The sequence below is a fragment of the Vollenhovia emeryi genome, unplaced genomic scaffold (genome assembly GCF_000949405.1).
Source record: "Vollenhovia emeryi isolate VEMERY1.0 unplaced genomic scaffold, V.emery_V1.0 DF939285.1, whole genome shotgun sequence".
NCBI classification, from domain to species: domain Eukaryota; kingdom Metazoa; phylum Arthropoda; class Insecta; order Hymenoptera; family Formicidae; genus Vollenhovia; species Vollenhovia emeryi.
The window spans coordinates 235,510-253,851 of record NW_011967081.1 but is presented as its reverse complement, the minus strand read 5'-3'; positions in this window follow the sequence as shown (position 1 = coordinate 253,851).

Sequence of the window (18,342 nt, the reverse complement as noted above, 5' to 3'; positions counted from 1 at the left end):
ACATTTCACTTTTCCGATCGCTTTGTTTTACAAATTTTGTAGAACCTAATTAATAACTAAATATTTCATTTTCGTATAAAGTTCAGTGCAAGATATAATTTTAACTCATCCACCGTTGCATCAAATTACAAAGCTTTCTTATTTCTTGCGAAATTATTTGTTCAATGTTTTCATCCAAATAATTTTTCCATGATTTAAAATATGTACTACAAGAGATAAATTCATATATCTCAAATCTCTAACGGAGAAAGCAATTTTAATTTGTAATATGTAGATAGAGGCTAACATATTATTTACAATAATTCTAAATAAACAAAGAGCCTCAAATAAATGTACCTGCGTCGGATATGTAATTTTCCGTTTAAATTGCATTAATTTTTCCGGACGCGTGGATCAATCGATTTTTCACACCCTACTAGTGAACGTAATAGCGCAAGTGCGTTCGCGACAGGCTTTTCTTCGTCGAGGCGAGAAAGATTAATATCGTTCTCCCTGCACTCTCCAGATAACGGCAGAGGCAAGTTTATTCGTTCGCGCGTTTCGCATTTCAGACGACGAGACGATTTTATTTCACTTTAACGATAAATAATGGCGTACTTCATATTGCCGTAAATTTGTGTAATTTATATCCGCCTTTTGCATGTCTATTGCAATATTTATGCAATTTATCCGTTTATACCATCCTCAGTGTACACTACAGTGTACAAAATATTATTGCGACTTTGAAATGTAACGGCGATATGCACCGTTGCATATTAGATAACGCACGAGAATATTCGTTGCAGTTTTATATTAACGCAACTAGGATGGCGTAATCAATAATGCGTGAGTGATTAACCCTTCATTTGCGTTGTCCTATACGTTACGTAGTCTCATATTTTGATATATTAATAATTTGTTTTACATCAATTGATCTTGATTTTTCCGTATATGTGATTTTTATGAATTTTTATCGGTAGATATTGTCGAATTAAAGATTAAACGTATTTGAAAATTGTACGATATAAACTACATCTGAGAGTTTGTTCCTCAAAGTTCTACGAAGGATTAAAAGATTGATCTTTGAGCCAAATTAATAATAAAAATTAATTATAGATAATAAAACATATGCGTATAATTTCATCAATGTATATTTAAATTATTTCTGCTAAATTACTTCCACTTAAGAAATTATTTCTAATAAATTGAAACGTGATAGTTAAACTGAATTTCATACAAAGGATTCACGTGATTGTTTCGAAAGCACATTTATATGCAAATCTCACAATTAACTTGCCACGAACGATAGCACAATTTATCGCTATTGCGACATTATGCAATTCACATGTACATGCCAGTAATGCATGCACAATAAAGAATCGCGATTGATCTTTGTCCGCGACTAGAAATGAATTCTCGAAGGCCCCGGAGATTCGTCGGTATAGCCGCTTGAATCGCACGCGGTGTCAAGTTCAGTACGCGCAGTTTTGTATTACAAAATCAATCGTGGGGTTTCGACAGATTTGCGCCGCATAATATTTACGTTCTTATCGCGCTGAATTGCGAAAGTCTCCCGCGACATACGCATTTATACAGTGGCGGGTCGCGAGACTGACCTGGACGAATTAGCACAGGCGATTATAATCGGTACGCATCGCAATATACTTTATCAATATCTAGTTGAATCCGTCACTGCGATATTCCGCGAGTCTCGTCGGATAGTCAATTATATCTTCACTTAACGTCGTTTTAACTCGTACAAAGTACATCCTCCGTCGTAGCAAAAACATCAATGAGAGAACGTCGAGGGGGAAACCGCTGACCAAAATCTTGTACACCAATGCCCACTAATGTCCAGTGTGGGCATTACTTTATCTTATTATCATATCTTATTATCTTATTATCACTAGTGCCCGAACTAATGCCCCAAAAAATGCCTAGTAATGCCCAGTAATGCCGCAAACCTGCACACCACAATGCCCTCAGCGGTTTACCCCTCGGAGAACGTTAAAAAATGACGTGCTGTAATACGAATTTTTTCGAAAAAGAATGAAATATCGAAAAGTGACTCAATGGAAGATTTTTTGATATTCGGACTTTCTTCTTCCCGATTATAGTTTTATTATTATTATGAAATAAATATTAATGGTTTATCTTATATCTTTTTAAATATGAAAGATATTCATAAATTAAAGGATAGTTTATAATATTAATTTAAAGAATGACTGCAGATGGCGAGATTTTACATTTGCTAGCTCATATCACGGATAGATGCTCGGCATGAATAACAACTGGCGCTAATAAAACGACTATCATGCGGAAGCTCCCGGTAATTTTTAATCAATGCGCGAGATTGGTGATTATTCAACACGCGCGACTCATCTATCCATTAGTTTTGCGATGCGATGTATCAAAGAGAAGTGGAGGGGAAATTAGTTTGACAGACTCGTCAGATACATTGGAGACTCGGATAGCGACAAGGATGCGGAATATCGTCGCTGGCAGTCGCGCCGCGTCGGCGAATTTAATCTAACGTTAGCACGTCTGGAAATGCACGAACGGCGGTCTTCGAACTGCTGAAAAGAAATTGGATCGGTATTTCCTCAAGGTATGGGTTAGAAAATGAAAGAAGGGCGAATAGAAAAAGAAACGTGAGAGAAAAGAGATACGACTGCATCAGCAGCGGGAACGAAGGACTTCAAAGGACTCCAAGGATGATCCTTTCTCGGCAAACATTTCATTTATAAAAATCTAATTACAAAGTTAGGGGATTTTACCGAATTAAAATGGTTGCCGAATGAAACTGAAGTATAGATAAATAGATAAGAGCAAGTAGAGACAAGTTTAGTGCTCGAGCTTTCATTTAATTAGTAACAGTTACATAAAATATATTAATATTATTAAATATAAAAAATTGATAAATTGCTGTGTAGGACTCGTCACCCCCGACGACATCTCTCAGATATTTCAGTATTAGCATGCTTTAATTTCCCGCTATTACTCTGGATTATATTTTCGGCTGAATATCGGGCACAGAGCTCGACTTTGAAAAGGAGTTGCCTCCAGAACTCGCGTGGCACAAATTTATCCTTTGGTCGTGACATTCCGAAATTTTGCCGTGTCTTTCGCACATATATTCCTCATGCGGCATTACTTCGCCTCTTTGTTCGAGCTTTCGCGAATTGTCCGACGTTTTAGTCGACGACTCCACTCGTTATATCTCTACTCGCTCTACTCGTTTCCGCGAGTGAGAAAGGAAACGAGAATTATGAATCGATTGTGATCGCGCGCGCACGCGCGCACCGAGCTTTTGTGCTCCTCGCGAGATTCTTCGCGAGAGATCAAGCCGCGGATTACTGCATTCGTCGTTTTCGTCTTTTTTTCCTCCCCCGCACCTGTCGTAATACCATTATTCCGGGATTGCTACAATCCGCGGCCGGGATGTATAATTTTTCGTGCGCTCACTATGGAAAATACTCGGGCTTTTTCCGCGGTATATTATTTTCTCGCGAATACTGTCCGCGATATTCACACGAATAACAACCGCTCGCGGACCCATTCTCGTTCTCCACGGCGTGGTGCAGAACGAACGGTCGTGGGCGGGAAATTATATCTATTGTATATCCACGGTGTATATATATTTCTGTAGCGTATTTTTTTTCAAACTGTATTTGAATTTTTGTCAAATAGTTTATTTTGTCAGAAGTTAAACAGCGAGGGCGCTGTGGTACGTAACTTGAAAATGTTACACGGCGGCGAAGTATTTTGTATCGGTCCACGTTCATCAAAATAAAGTTGACTGCGCGAAAGGCTTGAAGAGAAAATAACGCTACACCGCGCGCGCGACGCGCCGGGTGCATCATTTGTTTGTTAGCGTTGAAATATCGCGCTGAAAGTTTTTGCGAGCGTAAATCTATGTTAGTTTTTACTTTCATCAGTTTTGTGTACACGGATGCATAACGGTATCCGAGATTTAAATAGTCGGCGAGGAATGACGAATGCGAATGCTTTTAATGCGGACTTTGATCGATGACTTCTTGTCGATTTTCACGGGAACGGATAAGCATGAGTTGACCTCGTTTCTGCTACGTTTTCCGATAGGAAAATAAAGGAACTCTCTCGCTGCGATTTCGTGCCTGGAATTATAAAGAGCGCCTCTCTGACTGTCGCTGAACTCGGTTATAAACGGCTTTTACGATAATGACACGACGACATCGTGAAAAATGTTTTAACGTTACGTTTTTCAATGGCTAATACACAAAATATATACATATATCAATAATATATACGTACAACGATAATAGCAATACATGATCAATATATCGAGAAGGATTAGGGATTTTTACTTTAATCATAAACCGAGGGGGAAACCGCTGACCAAAATCTTGTACACCAATGCCCACTAATGCCCAGTGGGCATTACTTTATCTTATTTATCTTATTTTATCTTATTTCATCTTTATGATGCCCCAGCAAGGCCTAATACCCAAAAAAATGCCTAGTAATGCCCAGTAATGCCGCAAATCTGTACACGACAATGCCCTCAGCGGTTTACCCCTCGTCATAAACCATCTGAAAGAATGTAAAGGTGAAAAAAGAATATTATCCAACGAAAGGATTTGTTTTCCTCTGCGTCATTTTCTCATTTACACGAAATAAAATTACGGATCGATGTTTCACCTTGAGAATCGATCTTCTATTAGCTTCTCCCTCGCCACTTTCCCGACGACCCTGTCTCAACGAGACGTGTGACCCCCCTTTCGTCCTAGTCACGCGATAATCATTTTTTCCGACCACCGGCGAACAGGACAGTGATGGCGAGAAAGTGAGTCGTGGGTGTCCCCCGAGAAATTACTTGATTTCCGCGAGAGAACTTGCGTAAGAGTTCACCCTTTCCAGCCGGTTTTTCCTCCACCGATCCTCCTCGCGCGCCGTTTTTTTCTCCCTCCTCTCCCTTTCTTTCGCCCACCTTTTCTAGTGGAAAAAGCGTTCTCTAGCCCTCCGCTACCGTGAGATTTACGGCTCTTGCGTGGCTCTTCGAGAATACGGGCATCACCGCATCCGCCTTGTGAAAACAAAAGCGACAGGGGCGCACGCAAGAATTTGAGATGAATATCGGACGAAATCATAATATTATTATTATACATGCGCAAAGTGATGTTAAAGAATTAAAAGAAAACAAAAAGTAAGCTCATAACTGCATTATCTCGAAACGACATACAATCCCGAAGTCTAATGAACGAAGCCATGTTCTGAAATCGAAAATAATTGGGTTAGTTTTCAGATCCTTTCGAAATCTCACAAATATTATTTTTATTTTCCATATCTCTGGGAAATGTATTTTTCCTTGTACTTCTACTGAATTTCATGCAGGACTATCCGAACTTTTCCTTAATCCGTACTAATTTATCAATTGCAACGTAGTAATTAGCAAAGTTTCGTTCAAAATCTTCGTCACATTCCGTTTGCAAAGTAGTCGAGGTACACTTGTCAAATATTGGAGACGATTCCGATATCTTTGTATGCGCCCCTGAAAGGCAGACCTGTTCGCCTCAGCGTCGTATCTTTTCTTCAGCATGCTCGCGTCTATGTCCTAACGAAGAAGAATGGGATGCACGCTTTTCTGTTTCCGATCGCGAATGGCGGAAGCATCTCGCCATATTCCTTCGAACCGTAAAAAGACAATAATACGTACATTTGCAAAAAAAAAACTCATCATTGATGAAACAATTACACATTAGCTTTCCGTATGTTAAAGATGCAAAGAGTAAGAATACGCTTCGTCCAGCTGTGCTCCTTTTATTAGTTAGTAGTTTTGTTAGTTTATTAGTCCTTTTTCCCACGGCACGAATAAAATACTATATTAGAATATTAAAAAATTATAATAATACTTTATTGCGAAACAACTTGTGACGTCAGTCTATCAGAGATGTAAAATCCCTTTTATCATTTTTGCTATCACGATTTAATCATTTTAGAAGAAAGGCAAAGTTAGAGCCATTCAAGTTCACACAAGCGAGGACTTCGACTCGCAACGTGTAAAGGCATACTTAGCGGCATGATAAAACGGCTCCATTTAACTACTGACTAATTAACGAAGCGTAGAGAAAGTTAAATGGCCTGCGAGATCTCGCAGTCGAGAAAGAGACACAGAGAAAGAGTAAGATAGACAATCCCAACTATACTTCCTTCCGCGGCGCGCGGTAAGGAAATGCCGACCAGAGGCCCAATTGTTGCATCAGCCCGGCATCAGCATGCACTCCCGTTGGGCCCAATTATCCCTCCTCTACCCGCGACCACTCTTTTCTTTTCTCCTCCTCGTGACTGTAATCGGCCTTCCTCGCAGACTCGCGAAACGGCGACCTCGACGATGACTCGTTACACACTTATACACTTCCACTCTTGAATTCTTTCGCGTGTCTGGCCTTTCCATCGCGAGAGCCTGCGCCAGACTTGCATCAGCCGATCTCGGACATGCATCTCACTTGTCTCTCTCTCTCTCATGTGCATGCAAGCACACCCGGTCACCTGCAACCGGCTAACGGTCGCGAAATTTTTCTTATTCTCTCTTGCCCCTTCTTCGTTTCTCCCTTTCTCGTTCGAGATACATTTTTCTCCGCCGAGCATCTCCTTTTACGCGTGCGTACCTGGACGACACGCGAGTCCACTCTGTAAATATATCTTTGTATTTGGCAACGACCCCGACATTAGTTCACGCATCAAATTCGCTCAGGCGAATGCTAAGAGAATTCAGATAATAGTAAAAAGAAAAATCGCCAAAAACGAAGGGGATACAAGGAAACAATTGCGAGTAGTAATATTGACAATTTGTTTACAAACGATTCTCTAGCGAGAAAATTTGTCGTCACGCAATTCAAATTGTTTCGTAGCCTTCATTATTCTAGCAGTTGTTCGAGCACTTTTGCCCGAAGTTCGTCTGCAATTTGCTGCTGTCACTTTTGCAGCGGTGCCATTTTAACTCTCCAAGCGGAATAAGCTTTTGGAAAAAGCGCGCGTATATTAGTACATTGGTACGCGAGGTTCGGATCTCTCCGGCGTGTGAACGCGAACGGCTGTGATCTCCTTGATTCCAGCTGTGCCGACTACTCGTAGCGAGTACCAGCGGCAAATGTTACCTCGGCGAAGAGCGGAGACGTCACGCATATCTCGCTCTTGTTCTTGTTTCTGAGGAGCAGAATTCCTCTAATTGCGCCGTTGATAGGACACCGAGCAATCTGGGCGATGTTTTTCCATTAAGTGGGATTGTGAGGGAAACGACGACAATCTGTCGTTCAGTAAAAGCTGCAAGCGTAATGCAAGAAGAAACAGCTGAAGCCTGCCTTCCTGTTCTAATATTAAATTATTTATTACGGCTTAACGAGAGAGCAGTCAATATTTTACTGCGCGTTTAAATATGGGATAAGAAATTATATAACTCCATAAGAAATTATATAACAGAGAAGATACATATAGTTTTATTGAAACTAATTACACAAAAACATGTCATAGATTTTGTGCGTGTGGCATACAGTTGTAATAATTATAATTCGCGGTAGCGTAATATCGCAACGTTCAGCATTACCGTAGAATCTACGGCGTTTAGATTAACTTTTATCGCAAGGCGATCGATGGCCGAGTTGTCCTCCTTGATTGGAAGTTCGAAAAACCCAAAGAAAGTGCCGAAGAGTTTCCCCAGAGGTGTAGAAATCTCTTGAGGAGTCCCCAACTAGTTTGTCTGGATCAAAGCCAGTCGAAATCGCCGGACAGGTCCAGAGAAGAAAGAAAAAACTTCCGAAATATGGAGAGGAAAGGCGGCGGCAGGTGAAGACGTGGAAGACGCGGTGCCGGAGAAGAAAAGTTCGCGTGTAAAACGAGAAAATATGATCGTCAATCGGGTTGGAAAAGGAGAGGCACCTGCAGCAGCGGCACTGTCAGACGGACAAGAGAGAAAGGGAATAAAAGGATATAATGAAAGACGTTGAGATGATCCGTCGCAACGAACGTGAATCCTTCCCGAACTTCTTAGATCTTATAATTGTAGACGAGCGACTTAGCACCAATGTGTCATTATGTTTGCATATGTTCTCCCGAATATTTATTATTCCGGTTCTTTTGAGTAAAATGATAAAATAATTTCTCTTCTATTTTTCGTGAAAGATGTGCAACAGACTACGTATAAAAACTTATTTTAACACGAAATTAATTATCTCAAAGAATAGGCTTTGTAATGGGAAATTGAAATGGTAGAAGATTTAAATCTCTCTCCCCCCCCCCCCTCTCTCTCTCTCTCTTGAGAAAATTTAGTTTTTCGTGTCTTTGACTACTGAACTTGGATTAAAATGAGTTTACTGGAATATTTCTTTAAAAATAACATGTTAACATCTAGTTTTCTTTAGTAAACTCTAAATAGAAAAATGATTTACGCAATCTTTTATTATTATCTTGTTTTACAAAAATCGTTGTTTATTATTTTATCGTATTAATTTAATATATTTGTAATTCAAAATGTAGAATAACAATATACGTATATCTAGTCGCGATTATAGCTTGAACCAAGTAGTCGGTATCCTGTTTCAAGGTGCCTGCCTTTGAAGTACGCAAAGTTCACACATATGAAACGACCACATACTGGTCGCGTGTGTGAGGCTGATGCAAGCCCTCTCGAGACTTTCGTCTCGCGTTCCTCGTTCTCCTTCTGTTACGTGAAGTCTTCACTTAGCTGCCGACACCTTCTTAGGTTACGGTTATCAATGCATATAAGGGTCAAAATCCTTCGCCTTCAACGATCTAGGATTTAGGACATGCGGTGTCATCTTTTTATCATTCAATACTTTCACATTTTTTCAAAGTACAACTCGTATTTCCAGACAATACAATTTTGTGGGCAGTTTACCATCATAGAGATACAAAAAAGAGGATATAGGAAACTGTTACAGAGATTGAAAGATTAAATGTTATCTTAATTTGTTAGAAAATTAATGTAAACCATTTTAATAAAGCTTGAAGCAGCTGTGGAATTTTTTTAAATATATGAGCGAAGATCAATAGTTTGTATAAAAAATGTATTAAAAAGTTGAAAGGTTGTATTTAAGAGCTAAAAGATATTTAATAGTACGATGGAAATATTATAGAATTAATTAATTTTTTATTGAAATATTCTTTAAATTAAAAACGGGAATTTTACAAATTTCGTAATTTCTCGTGCGTCGACAACATTCTAATTCTCTAAAATAATATGTGTTTCAACAAACATTTGTAATTACTAATGATTACTGTGGCTACACCGCGAGTACGACGTATTTATTATGTATGTGCCGCGGAATCGTACGATTTACGATAATCACGAAATAGCTCGAATATCGTACGTACACGTGATAATAGCGAAATTCTGAGGTACTCATGTAGCATAATAGCAAGCCGACATGCTCCGCTTACATTGCCTTAACGAAGCCGAGTATCGTACAGTAGCGAAGGAGTTTGTATTACGCATTTATTCAAAGAGAATAGAATTAGAGGAAGCCCAGTATGATTTCGATGTGGACGTCTACGGAGTCAGGATAAAATTTTCTCCAATTTATCAAACGTTCGAACTCTACTCTCCTAAGGTATTTAACAAAAATTTTCAGGCAGTAAAGAGAGAGAGAGAGAGGGTTATCCAATTGAATTTTTGACGAAGAAAAATCGGTATCAAATTCCTTGAAGAATCCGCAGATGAAGTCGAACGGTGTGGACGAATATCGCGCGTGGAAAATTTATCTTACCCTAGGCGAAATTTATCGGTATCTACGTATTACAGATACTTCTAGAGAAGAAGGGAAAAAGTAGCAGAGTCGATCGTAAAGATCGCGTCGTAAGGTCGTATAGACTCCGGTGAAGCTCGGAATAGCTGGCATAGTTCGCATACGCGGCGATACCCAAGAGTCCGAGTTATTCAAAGAGAGGGTAACGCGTCATCTCCCTTCGTCGGATTTCCTCGCTTTCTCCCCCCCCCCCCCACCCCACTCTCGATTACTTCGTCGAATAGAGAATTGGATTTCATCTCACTTGTAGGAGTCGCGAAAGAGGATCCATTTCTTCGCTTGCGCGCGCTCGTCAAAGGCGAGGAATCGGATGGAATTCATTTGCGATAGCCTGGAATCCGTTTCGCGGCCAATACTCGTCGGATTTTCAGTCGCGCGGCTTTCGTCTCAGTAGAAAGAACGAAAAGCGGACAGGTTAAACGGTAATAAGAGCGTGATTGTAATCGTGACGCTGCGCATTGCGATATCCTCGAGGATTTAACAAGTTCTCGGGGAATTTTTACTACGCTTAAACCCTCATTCGCATAATATTCAGACGCTTGGTATTTAAACAAGTTTAAACACACTTTTTACATCTTGCATTTATTATTTTTAATATAACACTACAGACGAGATATAGTATATAGTTTAAGTTCTTTCTTAATTCAAAATTAATTTATAAATAGCATACGTGTGATGCATAATGTTATTCCTTCAATCGAACGTCTTTTAACTTTCTTCGAGCATTGAATCTTGGGAGCCACGATTTGTAAAAATTATTTCAAATATAATTCATTCAAGTAACGCAACTTCGTGCAGTTACGTTAACAATGTTGTGAATGGAAATTTATAGAGAGAGATTCATATGTCATTATCTAAGCTCGAGTGTTATATGTTGTATCCCTTTCTCTAAAAAAGAGATGTTACCAGTGCGAATGTCGTTAATATCGAACAGTTGAGGCCTCTTTTTCACGATGCCGATGTGTTTTCTCGAAACGCGGTGTGCTTCACTTCTCTTTTAGATTCATAGTAAATAAAGATTGGCAATTTAGAAATATACATTTGTATACACCAACTATTGAGGTAAACTCTCTAATCCTAGTAATTAGAATTTAAGTAACAACGATTTTTGTTCCGATACATTTTCTCGATTGAACAGAATTAATCGTTTATTTAATCAATGCCAATAAGTCCGCAGAATGATACACAAAACGTAGTAACAGTCACGGTACAAAGTAATGTAAAATATTAGGTACGGAATTTTCCATTTCGTAGGTGGAACAACGAATTCTCAACGGTTTTTTGTTGTTTTTCACTCGGCGCGATATCGTACGACGTTACGCGGGCCACTGTTTACCTGAAGGTCGCCGCGCTCTCACTCGCTCGCCGAACATCGAGCCGGCAGGCAGTAGCGAGAGTCGCTCCGTGCGTGTTATTACTTTTGCGTTATCGGTTTCCGAGACTCGATCGCGACGAATGTTGGGATAAAATGCTATTGATTTGTACACCTTTATCAGTAACAAGTAACGTTCCGTGGTTAATTATTAAGTTTCTACAACTTGCCAAGAGAAACGAATTGTATGTTTAGGCGACGGATCTTATCGACGTATACCTAGATATTTCACGAGACTAACTCATCTAAAATATGAACGTAAACCGTGGTACTTTGTCGCGGTTACACCTCGTTTACGCACCGCGCTTTTAATTATCTATCGATTTCATGTAATCATGTAATCTATTCCATTTTCGGGAAAAGAGAGAAATTTGTACGACTTCGGCGTTCGTGCTGTATTTCGCTCTGTCGTTCTTCGCAACTCAAACGGGCAGAAAGTAAAGAAAGTCGCTTATCGCGCGTCGTTACATTATGTAAATGTAATCGAAAATTATCTCGATTAACTGTTGCAATTAATAACAACTATTTATCGCTAGAAATTTCGCTCACATAATTTATTTCGAGGATTAGATTGAATGACAAAGATTTTAAAATATCGTTTTGTTGCGGACTGATAACTACTTCTTTACCGCAGATTACACTTTCGATGCTCGCGTTGCGTTTTATATCGCCAATTCAAAAGTGATTTATCCCCACTTTCATATAAAAAATACAAGTTGTTAGTTTGAGTAATTTGTATGACAGAAAGTCACGCGATATTTGTTAATAATATCTCGTGCGTTTCGCGGTAATTTACATCGCGTACGGGAGTGTCCGAAATTTCGCGTGATCGATGATTTTCGCGAGTGAGTGTTGTGTGAGTGCAACAACGAAATCTGAGAGGAGGCGGAGGCCAAGGAGGCATCGGGCAACAGCGGAGAAATCGGTGAGATGAGTGTGTTACATTTTTATGTTATTTGCTACTTGTGCAAAATAAAGCATCTGTTGTGTTTTTATTTGATTTATTCAAATAATTCGAACGACGATTCGAATAAGTGTTAGACACAAAACCATACGTATAAAATTTTATGAGTTTATAATGAAAAAGAAGACTTTTTCAGTATTCTATATAATTAATATTTTAATAAATGCCTATTTTAAAAAATATAAAATATAAAGTATCTTATAATACAATAATTTCGATTTTACATAATTAGTCTATAATAATCGTATTTATATTTTTTTTGGTTACAGTTTAACACATATAGTTAGCGATGTACAACTCTGCTGTTACGAACCGTATCAGTGAGTGATAAATTACTATTTATTTTAAATTGACGTTGCGCATACAATTACTTCTTCGCATGTATACAAATTCTTAAAAATATACAATGCCCAACTACAAACTGCGCGCGCGAAGCGCGCGTTTTGTCATTTCTAGTTTTATAAAGATTTGACATTATTATTACACTATTACATTATTGTCGAGTATCAGTCGAACAGTTATATCGACACATCATCAATCGTCGACCTTCGACTTCGCGCTACACCGCTTTATATCTGATAGGGAATGATTTACTACAATTTCTTACACAGCGACGATGCTCGATTTATTTACGCCAACGGAATCGCTCCCGCGAGATAATATCCGCGGTCATAATCCAGAACCTCTCGATCGGTATAATAATTCGTGAGAAAAGCGATTACGATGTGAATTTAATTAGCCGCGCAACTTCGCAATCGCGCACTTTCTTTTCTTTCTTACTGCAGTCACAATTTTAACAAGAACTGGAATAACGTCCAAACCGATACGCTTACTGTGCGAAATCGAAGTTCATTAAAATAACGTGCTCTCCAATAAACGTGAGTCACGCTTTCTGCTGATTGCGTTTTACTTCTTTTGTAAATTGCATTTTTACTCGCGGCTGTTTTATTACCCGAACGACGTACGTAATATCTCGCATCCAAGTGTTGTAACTTTCCTCCAGCGTAACGAGTGAAAATGAATCTGCAGATTTTCAAAGGATTCATCGACATATTATAATCTTTCTGCGAATATATTGGCTGAAATAGCAACACATTAATCACAATATCATGTGCCTCGGTGGCTGGCGTTACTGAAGAATTCTGATTAGTTGATTATTCACTATTGACCTCAAACATGGTGTTTCCCACGCAGTTGGGAAAGGGGGGGGGGAAGGAAAAACTTAAAAATCGCGTATTCGACAGTTCTGTGTACGGCCGACAACTCTTATCGGCGCGCAGTTCACAAAAGTCGAAAATATACACGTAGGCAACATCTTTATACTGTTATTGCGACAAGTATTATCATATGCCTCGGTGGTCGAATTGGTGAGACGTCCGTCTAGAGTGTAGGGAGGTCCTGGTTCAAATCGTGGCTGAGGAAATATTTTTCGCAATAAATTTTCTACATTATTAAGGATGCCAGATATGGTCAAGAAAACACTGACGTTGTTAGTTACCGCTGGCGACATCGAAGAATTCTGATTAGTTTTATAATCATATTAATTAGATAAAATATTTGTTTAATAATGGCTGGTTTTGAAGAAAATATGTCTCTGTTGCATGGTAATATTACGGATGTGTTATCGAGCATATACATATCATATGTAATAGATCAATATCTTGGAACTGGAGCGGCCAAAGCTATTCTGTGAGCAGAAGGTAGAATGATAAATGAAGCGTGCGAGATCAGAGTAGGTTGAGTCCATAATTCGTAAGATCCCCTTTCGGTGCTGTCATTTCGGATACTTCTTCATATTTTCACTTTAGATATCCTTCTATATTTGAGATGAACTCTCCAAATTTAATGTAACACAGAGTCGCGCGCATAAAACGGGCCTCGAGTGCAAAATACAGTTTTTTCGTAATTATTTTACGTAATTATACATTTTATTCGTAATAATTTATTGTACATTTGGATTATATTTGATATGATAAGTGAACGGCATTATCAACTTAAACATGCTTTAATTTTAACAATTTAAACGTTTATCACTATTTTTATTTTTATCATTTTATTGTATTTTGTATTTGGGGTCTTATGTACATTACACCCCGTAGTATAAAGAGAATCTTGAATTAAAATTACAAATAAGGCTAATATAAACAACTATAATATAAATTTAGAAAACAATATTAGTCATTGAGATGATAAACGAGAAGAAATATAGGCGATGTGAGCAGTCGCCAGATTAAACGTGGTCAAATTATGTGCAATTTAAGTTTAAAAATATATTAGAAAATACAAAACATTGCGATAAAAATTATACGTTTCGGTCTTCGAAAGTGACCCTCTTCAGTAATACGTTGTTGATTAAAACTGCTTAGTCTAAACATATTAAGAAGCGGTGAGTCGTGATAAACGAGTGGTCGTTATCGTAGAAATATATGTAAAAATATGAAAAGGCCAACTTATATTATAATGTGCAGCAAGTCAGAATAGTGTGTGAATTTGCTTGTCCATTATATGGTTTTGTTCCATCGCGTCCTTGCGTTCAAAGTGTCTATCAACGATCACATACTTCTCTTGGTATCGGAGGGTTGTATAATAGCTACAAGAAAATAGATTAAAGTATAAATAGTGAGAGTAGGAGGTGCGCGTGAGTCAATAGTACGGAAAAACGTAATAAAATAGTATAAGTTAGATAAATAGGAATAAATTATTTGTTAAAAAGGGTCAAAGATAAAGATTATAGATTACACTTACAATCGAAAGAGTGATGGAGATGTAGCGGTGATATTGAAATGATGTGTTGTGTACAATGATCTATGGTATACATTAAGCGAATCTTAATTCAGTGTGACTTTAAATTAGCTGCATACAAGAAATATTTTATAAAAGTCAAAGTTCAGAATCTTCATATCGGATACGTATTTCAATTTATTGGGTTACACACACATATCCAATCGAGTTTTGTGAACGTTCTGCTAAATCGTATCTCACTCTGGGAAAAAAGGTAGCAATCCATTTTGGGACCCGCAATTAGTAATCGAATTATTGGGATTGTTCGTATCTCTACTCTGGGAAAAACTTTGACCATTTTTTTGTAGTTAAGTGAAAATTATCTTTGCGTTACTGAATATCGACAGAACTAATTGAGAGAATTGATTAGTATTACTCAGAGTTGAGAAAGTTACTTTGTAAAAGTATCTAGTTACAGTTTTTTTTGCTAAAAATGTAACTAGTTACAGTTACAAGTTACCAATTCTGTGAAGTAACGTGTTACAGTTACAGTTACTTAAAAAGTGACGAATCGTTACTTTGCAGTTACTTTCTTGCAGTGAAAATAAAAATATCAACTCTGCATTTGAATTGTAAAGTGTCGATAAAGGCGTCCATGCGCAAATGCAAGGCCTAATGCGAGGTTTAAGATACATATAAAGTAACTATTAAATTAATGTAACTATTAAATTATTTACTAGTTATTGAAAAAATGTAACTGCGTTGAGTTACAGTTACATATGGAGACAAAGTAACGAAGTTAAGTTAGAGTAACCAAAAAAAGAGCAATTGTAACTGTAACTTCGTTACAAGTAACGAGTCATTTCCCAACTCTGGTATTACTTAAAAATCTTGGATATGTTATAGACAGAATAGCTAATTGCGATTTTTCGTTATGCGAGGTAAAATTCGTAAAAGATTAGAGCGTTACGAACAATCCAAATAATTCAATTACTAATTGCTGGCCCCAAAATGGATTGCTAACCGTCTTTTTTTTTCCCCGGAGCATTTGCGCTGTACTCGCGCATTTCCTGTGATCGCCGTCTGTGCGTGGGATTGCGTAACTATGCTCGTATCTTGTGAGAAGAGACTTGAAATTACAGAGCAAACCCGAGTCACGCGTAATGCCGCATAATCGCGCGGATTAATTGAATTCGTGCTGCGTACGACCGATGACCGTGGACGACGGCCGTATCGAGCCGCGTGCGCGCACACTGTACGCACGCGTGTATCACGCGTGTGCTTCACGAGCGTGCCAAACTTGGGATTGACTCAATGTCGACGATGTCAGCTGTGTCATGGTAGAGCGAGTGGAATAACGGCCGAGAGGAAAGATATATTGCGATCAATAATTATCTGCGGTTATCGTAGAATACATGAACGTGAAGTTACGTAATAAAATTCAACGCGGAATAAATGTGCTCTGTGACGTGGGATTTGATGCGGCATTCGCCGTATAAATTTGTTGGGAAAGCAAGAAAAAGTAAGAAAGTATGAATGAAAGTTCCGAAAAGAAAGTAACTTCAGTTCTTTTTCTAATTAGGAGATTATTTGGCAAGATGATGGATGAGATTCTGCACATTACTTATATGAAATCTATACAAGTTTTACAATCTTCAAACTTTAAATAATGATTTAATACTCTGTTTTTGCTGCCTTAATTAGGTGATCGTGTCAGGTAGTTTCGAACGTACCGTTTTATGTATAACATTAAAATTGTCAATTTAATGAATTCTCGTAGAATATATTTAAATTTATTAAGTCATGTGTCAAAGGGCGAGTGATAGAGTTACTTCAGAATTAACGAAACTAAGAGTTGTTTTAAGATTGTCAAGAATATAGATTGAAGCTTTGAAATATTTTCTTATGGAAAAGTTTTATACTCTCTGTGTCCCTCGAGATAGAATGAAAATATGAAAAATCACGCATGAATTTCGGTTAAGCAACCGTTCAATTATCTCGCCATACGAATTTACGACATGTCACGAGAAATGTCATTCGATTCCGCCAAACATGCTCGACGAGCATTGTCAAACACAGAATTCCTGTCGATTCCAGCTGCGTCGGGAAAAGAGCGAAAGGATGGAGTACCGATCGATGAGCGGAATGACGAAGAAGAAATATGGAAGGTGTGAAGACAGCAGCTGTGACGTTCGATGTCGGCTTTTTGCGAAGGTCTTTGTAGACCGGCCGTTATCCCGAAAACACAGTGCGTCGCGTTTTAATGAAAAATATTCGCCATCGCTTGATTTCAAGAACGGCCCCGCGATTTTTGCATTTTGATATTTTCTGTACCGCCTGAAAAAACGTCAGGCGAATAAATCACGCATCCCCCTTTTCATTTTAACCGTTTCAACAGTATAATTTCAACGGGATTTATTTTCGCTCTTCTATATACCGGACATCTTAAACGGAGTAGTAAAGTATTTATGCATAGAAAGTTTTTAATCAATTTCGAAATCGATTATCTGTCGAAAGTATCGGGGGAAAAATTACGATCCGTCGTAGTTCTTTCGCTTCGCGTAAATCAACCGCAGAGATCAGTTCCGTGTAGCATCGAAATCTCCGAACACGTTTGAAAATTGTGCTATTTTTAATTGCTAATTTGTGTCACGAGGATGGCGAAAAAGGATCGAATTATAATGTGGGAGAGAAAAGGGAACGAGGCCGAGCAGAGTTTTGCGACGTGTCCGTTAAGTCGAGCGTACAAAAACTCGCAACTCGACTAAACCCGTCGAAGAGCGATCCAGTTTCTCTCGTCAATCATCTTACGCGGGTCGCCGCGGCAGCTTACTCTCGCTCCGAAATTTCTTTTGCGTCACGAATTTTTATGCCATTGGCCGCAACTTGAATCGATTTTATAGCCAATCACTTTCCAAGAGGATGCCCGAAAAACTTGGTTTCTTTTTTAATATATACACAGCAATTTCCCAAATTAACTGGCATTTATATGTGTATTTTACTTAATCATATGTTTTTATTCAAAATTTTCTATTGATTTAACAATCATTGACATTTCTTTTTATTCAATACTTATTTGACACGATTCTTTATTTTTTAATTAATCCTTTCTCTAAAAATGCCATTTTTTTGAGATTATTGATTATTATATCAATTTAATGTTCTTTTTCACTACTACCGCTTGCGTTTTTATTGATGATTATTGCTTAATTACGCTGGTCCTGCAGCAACAAATAAGTCTTTTGCTCGCTTTCTCGTTTTTCCTTCGCTTTTAAATTGCAGTTTTATCCAGTGTACGATTATCCCATGGCGATCTATTTTCGCCGGTGTGCTAGTTCAATTCGTAATCCGATGCGGCCGATAGATACGGGTAATTTACCAATCCAGAGGACAGTTGTTTTTCCCCGATTCTCCTCGATTGATTGGCAATTTCGTCGAGCGCATTTGAAATCGATTCGAGCCGCCGTCGTCTAAAGTCAATCGCGCGCTAACGAACGCATAACGAC